At 36.5% G+C, this 9,372-nt stretch overlaps 1 long non-coding RNA gene across 1 annotated transcript; it reads left to right on the forward strand.

Moving 5' to 3' along the window:
- The first annotated feature begins 2,015 nt into the window (after positions 1–2,015).
- LOC128141558 (uncharacterized) lies at positions 2,016–8,874 on the forward strand. The gene is made up of 3 exons (XR_008235102.1): positions 2,016–2,149; positions 6,088–6,289; positions 8,663–8,874. It is a non-coding gene; the product is annotated as an uncharacterized LOC128141558 (long non-coding RNA).
- Positions 8,875–9,372: the final 498 nt, after the last annotated feature.

The following is a 9,372-nucleotide window of genomic DNA, read 5'->3' on the forward strand; positions in this document are numbered from 1 at the left end:
AAGGAAGAGCTTCATATAAATGTATTCAAGATTATTTCATTATGTTCCTTTGAAGCTCATCATCTTTGTGCCCTCTGTTTAAAAAACTGCTGATGAAGATGACCAAAGATGCCCCTTTCTTTTACTTCTCTAGCTCATTGTTTGTATTCCTCTTCTGTAGTACATCCTTGAATTACAGTGGCTTTGGTTTGGGAGATGGATGGTTTACCAATACTGTGTTTGTAACATACCTATCACATCAGAGTCCTACACTCTCCAGGCAAGATCTGAACTATCACCTAACTCCTACCATATATCCAAAGTAAAGCAAAAGAAAAGCCACAAATCTCTACTCTGCTTAATCTGTTTAGGGCCTGGGAGACCGCAGACATTGTAGCTTTCCCTAGAAATCTTGTCGAAACCTCAGAAACTTTGCTGCTACATATGGGCATATCTGGTATCCTGGCTGAACAAAGGATTTAAATGGATATTTTACAGTTAAAGCCACATGGGGACCACAAAATGGTACATCTGTGCTTGAGAGTCCTGCAGTATTCCAGACTGGAGGGGGAAGTTTGCATTATTTTCTCTGAACTGGAACCTAGACACTTCTTTGCCTGATGGGACTCAAACTTCACAAAAGTATTAAACTATTAAGTGATTAGATTGAGAGTAACAGTACCCTTCACACCTGTTAAAGAGAGTAATGTTAGCTGTTAAAAATGCCAGTTCCCAGAAGGACAGCTAGCTCTCGAATACTGTTGTTCTGCAGTCTCTGCAGTCTTACATGACCCACAATAAAACTGAAAGAAGAGCCCTGTGTCTTGACAGCCATAGGAAGACATCCAAAGTACATGGGAAAGACTATGCGCTCTGACAGTTTTTTTAATCTAGAATCCTAAGTTCATTAAGTATTTTAGGAGCCTGGGTTTATTTTTGTATAGTCCAACACGCTGCTTTCCTGGTCCTTTCTTAAGTTCTGATGTCACCCACTCCTCTTTACCCATCTGTAATCCCCATGTCCTAGCTAGTCTAAAATTAATTCCCAGGTGGCAGTTTCTAAGGTAAGGATCTATGCCTTAATTTCTGCATCCTCTGAATAAATTTGTCCTCAATTATCTTGACTCTTCTTACGTGGGCTCTTTGACTTTGTGTATGCTATTAAAGCATACTTATACTCCAATAAGCAATCTGTAAAAAATATATAATTGGATTCTCTGTGTGTTGTCTCTCATTAGCTCTGTCTTAAGTGTACTCTGTTGACAAGTTTTTTAAAAAAACAAAAACCTATTCTGACAGTCAACCTTGCAAATTCGTCCTTAGATCTGCAAGTCAAATTCTGACACTATTTAAATTCTACAAGTGGAGCTTTGTTAATAATGGCTTGATTATTTGTGAGCAAAAAAAAAAAAAAAAAAATAGAGCAACCTGGTTCATATTCTCACAGCTTTATAGGCACTAGAGTGCGGTGCTAAGAAGAATAAAACAGTAAATATCCAATCAGTATAATAAGCACATCTCTACATAAATAAGTAAGTGTAAATCATACTAACTACATGGAGGAATGCAACATTTAAATGTAAAAGAGTTGTCATTTTAAACATACTCACTATTTCAGATAGAAAATTTAGACATTTGTTCATGTTCACTATGAAATTAACAATTTTTATGTGACTGCTTTGTAACGTTACCTCACCTAAGTAATAAACTACTCTGTGACATTACAGAAAATCCTAATGTTTTCAGTAACTTTTTGAAAGAAAATGTGTGCATGGGCAAGGGATTAATAGCAAAAAAGTTACTTTATCATATATATTATATAAATTATCTATATAATGTTACAATAGAGGGAGGCAGAGAAAGAGCGAGACAGTATTTTAACTCCAGTTTTGAACTTCTTTCTGTGTTTTAAAGTGCCAGCTGCTGCTGGCAAACTCTAAGTAATCATCCGTCCTCCCCTAGTCCTCAGTACAGCTGGGTCTGAACCAACCCCAAGCACAACTCAAAGCAGCACGAGGGCTGTGCTGCCTCGGCTGTTTCCCACAGGGACTCCTCTGGCTGCTAACGACCGGATGGAGCTCTGCATATTCTAGTCCATCCTCCTTCTCGTGTTTGATCCTGGCATGTCCCTGACATGCCCCGCACCAAGGGACGGGGTAACAGATTGGCTGTAAGGGCATTTGTCCAACAGAATTTTCTATTGTTTAACAAGAATCCCCCTGAGCGCTTTCTAGTCTGTTTTCTTTCATGTCTGGGCTACATTGTTAATAAATGCTATTTTTAATGAATATTTCCATGCTATTTTTTTTTAACTAAGATATATACAGTATGTTCAGTATGTTTCCTTCTACACCGTATATACAAGCAGACAAATGAGCTAATGCACATATCTGTTCTCAGTGTCCCTAAGGTACTTGGAAATAGAATCAAATGTTATCATTCTGTTTATCCATATAGTTTCCTCTGTCCTTTTGTTGTGATTTATAACACTGTATGAACTATGAATTAATACTTCAGTCCCTCCTGCAGTTGTTACCATTCTTTTGACCGGGGTCAGTTGTCAGATGAGATTTTCATTAAGGTTTTTGGTTGTATTAAACTTTTCTATTGCAAACACTGATAAAATGCTTTAGGGGGAATCTTTTACATTAATCTAGTTTTTTCCCTGTTAGCATTTAAGATATTTAAGAAGTTATTTTTTTGTATTACGATGTTGTTATCTGTTGCACTGTCTGTTCATTAAATGTCCTTTTATTAACTTTAATGGCATAAATAAACTTTTCTGGGAATTTTTATTTATTCTAGTGGAGATGAATTGTAGTTATTTTAAATTTCTTCTTTAACTTGTCCCCTGATTTAAATGTTAATCCTGTGAGATGTAGATTGAAAATATTTTTTTTTCTCCTACTGTCCAGAGAAGAGAGTTTAAATTATAGTCACTTACTATTTTGTGGTTTAAAACCTATATTTACATAGTACCTGCTTTGATTTCACGTACTCTGCCAATGCCAAAATGAACAGTACTTGATAATGGCAGAAACCATCACTTTTTCTTATTAACCACCTTTCCTCCTTCTTCCCTAAAATGAACCAAAGTAAAACAAAGCCTCTCTTTGGATGAAAAGCAGGCTGTATTGAATTCACTCACAAAATTGTTGCTAATTTCAGTGGAGTCAGAATTTTATCTTTGTTTCTTGTCATCATGTTTTATCTTATTATTCCAAAAGGGCCTAATTCAAAGTCAGCAGAAATCAATGTAAAGATTCCTGCTGATATCATTTTGCTCACAAAGTTCAATATTGTTTTGTGGATACCGTTTAATATTTTTCTTAGGTGTTAGCCAAGGAAATGTATGGAGGAGACCGTGTATCTTCATGTATATGCACTGAAGTTTACATCCAAAACCTTAGGTTATGGAATTATTTGAGTTTAAAATATGAACTGACTGCAAGTGAAATGGAATCACATGCCTAAAGAATCTGGTAGCTGCCGAAAAACATACCCTATCTTGATTTTTAGGGGAAGAAGAAAATTATACTGTACTCAATTAAAAGGACAATTGTGATTTTTTTAAATAGAAGGAATATAAGTACCCACGCTGGATTTGGACAAACAATTGAAAATTAACACTCTGCCTCTTATAAAAGTATCATGGGGCTTTTAACAAGCAAAAGTTGTCACAAGCTGGCTTTTCTGTGTTCTCTGAAAACAAAGACAGTCTGGCTTTGATAGCACATTAATTTTGCATAGGACTGATCATAACATTGGATGTTTATTTGAAAATATTTTCAGCTGTAATTTTCAGAGAACTGGGATTAACAAGTGATTGTATCTCTTGCTGAGGGTTATTTGTGCTCCCAGGTACACCACTGAAATTAAATCTACATGAACATTGAAGCTACCTTTTAACTAGTATTACAAGATCAGATTGGTGTTACTAATAATGTAACTGATATGCATTTGTGGTTCTTCAGTTCTTTTCTAGGTGAATTTTTCTTTTTTTAATCATCAATAGGTATAGTAATTTAATTCCCAAGTGGTTCAACCCCCTGGATCTTTAATACAAATGCCTCTCCTTCTCCCTAGAAAAATAGTATTTTCTTAAGTAGACTTCAGAGAAATTCCACCTCTTTCTGTCTTCAAGCCCCGGGGACCTTTGCACCCTCAGGGGTTTCCTATGGAAGTATAATATATATTCAAGCATACTGAAGTTGTGAAACACTCCTCCGCAACAGGAACCTCTTACATTTTTACTTTCACAAAAATTTCTCAAATATGATGAAACTGCCGTATCACTAGCATGAAATAGAAATAGATGTGACAAGAACTCCATGAACTTTCAAAAATACAAACTGTTAGGATGAATTCTGAAAAGCTTTTTCATTAATAGATGATTATGCATCATTAAGGCAGCAGAGAGGTTGTGTAGTTAAACAATAAATAGAGCAGATGACATTTCAGCTGTACAACTGACTCAAGCAGGTTGTTCACTCGTATCCATTATGCTATGTGGGATCTTCAGTGCCACGTTGCAAGAGTGTCGTGGTTTAACCCCAGCCAGCAACTAAACACCATGCAGCCACTCACTCACTCCCCCCCACCCAGTGGGATGGGGGAGAAAATCGGGAAAAGAAGCAAAACCCGTGGGTTGAGATAAGAACGGTTTAATAGAACAGAAAAGAAGAAACTAATAATGATAATGATAACACTAATAAAATGACAACAGCAATAATGAAAGGATTGGAATGTACAAATGATGCGCAGTGCAATTGCTCACCACCCGCCAACCGACACCCAGCCAGTCCCCGAGTGGCGAATCCCTGCCCCCCACTTCCCCGTTCCTATACTGGATGGGACGTCACATGGTATGGAATACACCGTTGGCCAGTTTGGGTCAGGTGCCCTGGCTGTGTCCTGTGCCAACTTCTTGTGCCCCTCCAGCTTTCTCACTGGCTGGGCATGAGAAGCTGAAAAATCCTTGACATTAGTCTAAACACTACTGAGCAACAACTGAAAACATCAGTGTTATCAACATTCTTCGCTCTGAACTCAAAACATAGCACTGTACCAGCTACTAGGAAGACAGTTAACTCTATCCCAGCTGAAACCAGGACAAAGAGGTAAGTGGTGGTGGGATTCCACAATGGAGACAGAAAACGATGTATGATTCAATGACTACATTTTACAGGTGCTTTATCAGCTGGTAACACAGAAACCGTGGGTAGCAGTTCAAAAAAGAAGCCTGACAAGCACAGATGCACGTGTGGAAATTCTTCAGTAAGTGCAGCTGAGAGGTGGAATTACACAGCGCATTTTCCGTTGCGCAGAAGCGTTTCCCTGAGTGCCTCAGTGCTGCCTCAGCAACTGGGTTTCAATGCAAGTTTTCTCTATTCCTTGCTGCTTCTTTGTTCATTTGGGTTTTTTCTTTCCTCTTGTTTTCTTAAAGTGGATAATCTGTCTTGCAATACTGCTAAGGGAACTGCCAAGATTGTTGTAACAGAAGCCCATAGCTGTTGTTTTCATTTCAGACCCAAAAGGGTGAATTGGGCCCATTCTGCTCGATTTTTAGTTGAGGCTTATTGAAGTGTTCGTGGACAGGAGAAGAAAGTTGACTGAATGATCCAAGTAATGTTGATAAAGAGTTTAATTAGGAATCTGTGGGTGAGTTCCTTAAAGTTCCTAAATGTGGCTAATGCCTATAATTAGATTCTACCATTTGCATTAATATACTCAAAATGGATACTGTCCATAAAATTACATATGGGTGTGTACAATAATTGAATAAAGGAATACATTTTTCTTTATGTTGTCTGTGTCTTGTGGTTACAACTGAGCAAGACAATGACACTTAATAGGTAAACACACAGAATTCCTACTGAATGCAAAAGGATGTGCACACTTAATTAAGAATGGACAAAACCCCTGATAAGATCAAAGCTTGATGTACTATCCCATCCTTTTCTTTTGTACTATTATGAGCAGGTTTTAACATTATGTGCTATAAACTGACCAAGAATACTTTTGATGCTAAATATTCCAGTGTAATGTAAAAGATCATTCTTTTTTTCTCCATCAGCTAAAACTCTTCATTTTCAAATTATTTTTCAGTTTGAACAAGCTACTAACACTGTAGGATTCAGAGGGGCCACAAGGAGCTTGATTGTGTCCCTTTGGAAACAAAAATTTCCAATCTGGAATAAATTCAAATTGGACAGCAACATCTGAATTGTTAATCTCACCTTCTTCAAACCAATTCCTTGTGGACTGTAAGAAGACATGTCTTTCTCTTCACCCAGATCTTACTAGCAAGGTATGTTGGTATTCATGGAGATTTTAGTATTTGTTTCTCTCTGAAGTTGACTGCCATTTTCCATTGCCTTTACTTGTCCATTGCTTTATCCTGAAATATTTAAATATGAAATATTATGGCTCTGTTTCAGATTTTCTGGAATATTTTTTTCATACTGCATTTGAAAACAATACCTTGTTTGCTGAATAGTAGTAAAAATATTTAAATAGCTCTGTTGTTGTTTACAATTTTTTCCTCTGTAATAAAGCTGATACCTTTTGGTTATTAGCTATTTTATATGTTCTTAATAATTGTATATAGCAGTTATTTCTGGTTTTTTTTGTTTTTGGGGGTTTTTTTTGAAACAGTAGTCTATGAACATTGAGTATGGAGAAAAGCTGCATTACAGATCCATTAGGATGAGAAGGAAAAACATGCATTTCACAGACTTCAGGGTTAATTAAGGCAAGCAGAATGTAATTGCCTACTTCAAATTTGGCCAAGAGAACATTATGAGAAATACCATACAATTTTTAATGGCCAGTTTTGTTCAGGACCTTGTTTTTATGTTTTATCTGAAAGATGACATCTCTAGCAATAGGGTTCCATCTAGCATGATACCTGGGCAGTACTAATACAGGGAAAAAATGTCAACTACTGTATCACTCACTAATAATATCTCCTTAAATACTTTAGAGGACCACGGAGGTCTTCCTTCCATCTGTGTACAGACCAGACTGACCTCATTTAATTTAGGGGTTCTTGTGTGATTACAATTTAAACCTGTTTTTCTGCAGCACTAAAGATGATTGCTTTATCTCTCTCAGCCAGCACTCTGAAATGGAGCAGCACTCTAGAAATAAACCCTTTTCAGGACAATCTATGGTTTGATTAGCATGGCAGTTCAGGGGCAAAGGGGTGCCAGGAGTACCTTTTTAATAACCCTCTGCAGTAAACACAGCAGAGCAGAAGATGGAGTAAATTTGTCATTGGTGTTAAGGCTTTCCTCCCTCACGTTGAAGGAAGAGGGTGACAAGGCTATAATGATACAGGGAATGAATGGAGTTTTGGCTCTATACCCTAAATATTGGCAAGCATAAACATGCTGCCCGCAAAGCAGAATAGTCTGCACCACCTTTAAGCCCACTTGAATGTTTTTCAGTCTGTTTACCTCTTGCTATCTGGCTGCTCAATGGGCAGTATGTTTGATTCAAGTTTTACAGTTAAGCCAGAACTTCAGCTGCCTGCTTGCAGCTCTCTCTAAGCGCATATAGGCAAACTCAAACAAATATATAAAATATTTTTCTTAGAGCTGGTCAACAATTTTCAGTTGAAGTGTTATTTCAATAATAAGTGTCCTTTTAAATGAAAAGAAAAAATGGTTTTGATTATTATTATGCCAATTTTCATAACATTTTCAACTGAAAGTTTCTTCTAATATTTTTATTGACAGCATTAAACCAGTACTACCCAAATAGATATAGAAGTGCTTCAACTTGTGCTTTCTCTAAAGGGAAAACAGTAATCGTCCTCTGAATTGTGTGAATAATTTTTTTTGTTATAAAAATTTCATGAAACATTTGAAGACATGATTAAATGCTGTTTTGAGTACTGCCCTACATAAAGGTCAAAGTCTGTGTAGTAAGATTTCTTTCCTGCCTTCCTATTCCTTCTTACCTGTTCTTTTGCTTGTATCTAGGTCTGCCATTTTTCCTACTCTTTCTTATGAATCTTAGTCTTCATAAACCATCAATGGTGTTACTCCTGCAATAGTACTATTTTACTTAAGGGTCTAAGCATTGATCTGACAAATCATTACTCATATTGGTAGGTTTACTCATATGAGAATATCTACTGAAGTCGATGCCATTTTTTTGTGACAATAAATTTACATAGGTATTTGTATTTATAAAATGAATCCTAATTTTTAACAGTTATAGACAAATTAGCAACAGGCTCGCATTCTACAGTAAGTGTTTTTCTGTCAAACTGTTTTATTGTCCTTTCAGTCCACAAAACTTTAGTGCCATTTCCCAGGAGAAAGCCTTCAGCAAAGTAGAGACACTTCAGAGCACAGCTAGGTACAGAATACAAGAATTATAAAACTGTCATAAATGTCAGAATGTATTGTAATCAGCAGCACAGTAGCTGTGCCTGGAAACCAGCCATTTATTCTAAGGAGTTCTTTATGGTCTGGTAAATTGCATTAAATTTAAACAAAATTGTAATGACATTTTATACAAAATAATATTTTAATAATCCAGCACACTGCCAGTTTCATGGGATTTTTTTTCTTTTTTTCACCCACATTATCTTTCCATCCTTTACTTTATTCTCAGACTTTTCTTTTACCGTACATAGCCAACACACATTCTCTTTCTCTGTTTTACATAGACACTTACCTGCACACTTCTCTATAATACCAGCACTCTGAATTTAATCTCCCACATGCCAATTTTGCACCAGTGTGACTTCATTGACCACAGTGGAGTTTCCACAAGCTTGGATGACTGACTGTACAGAAGATCAGACTGAAACTCGGCAACTTTACACAATTATTTAACTGGAGTTTTCTGTTGTATGAAAGCTAAAGCTCCTAAAATAAAGCAACCCCCTCTACACACAGTAAGGAAGCAAAGCCAAACAACAGAAGAAAATCAATGTGTTGGAAAAGAAAAAAAAAAGAAAAGAAGGCTTCTGAAAGTGAATAATTAAACAAACATAAGGTAAAACAACATAAAGAAATTCTATATTTCTCTATAGAGAAATAAAAGAACACACAGAAGGCAAAACTGTTACAAATATTTAATATTTAACCATAAATCAGTATGTAGTCTAATATACACTACTTGTGCAACTATAAAAAGTTAGCCATGTTAACAGAGTAATTGCCATTCTGTGGCAGACTGTATTGTTCGTCTGTCTCTCTGACTCCCCCTTTTCTTCTGTCTCCTCTACCCATCCTTGCTTCAGTTCATTCTCTGTTACGTGCCTTAAACTTGCATCCATCTTTTCTGTTGCTTTTGACACTTTCTGTAGTCAAGTAATGGTGAGCACAGGTAATATATTATTTATTTATTGAGCATTGTGCACACTGGGAGGCA

This window comes from Harpia harpyja, chromosome 4, assembly GCF_026419915.1.
Source record: "Harpia harpyja isolate bHarHar1 chromosome 4, bHarHar1 primary haplotype, whole genome shotgun sequence".
NCBI classification, from domain to species: Eukaryota; Metazoa; Chordata; class Aves; order Accipitriformes; family Accipitridae; genus Harpia; species Harpia harpyja.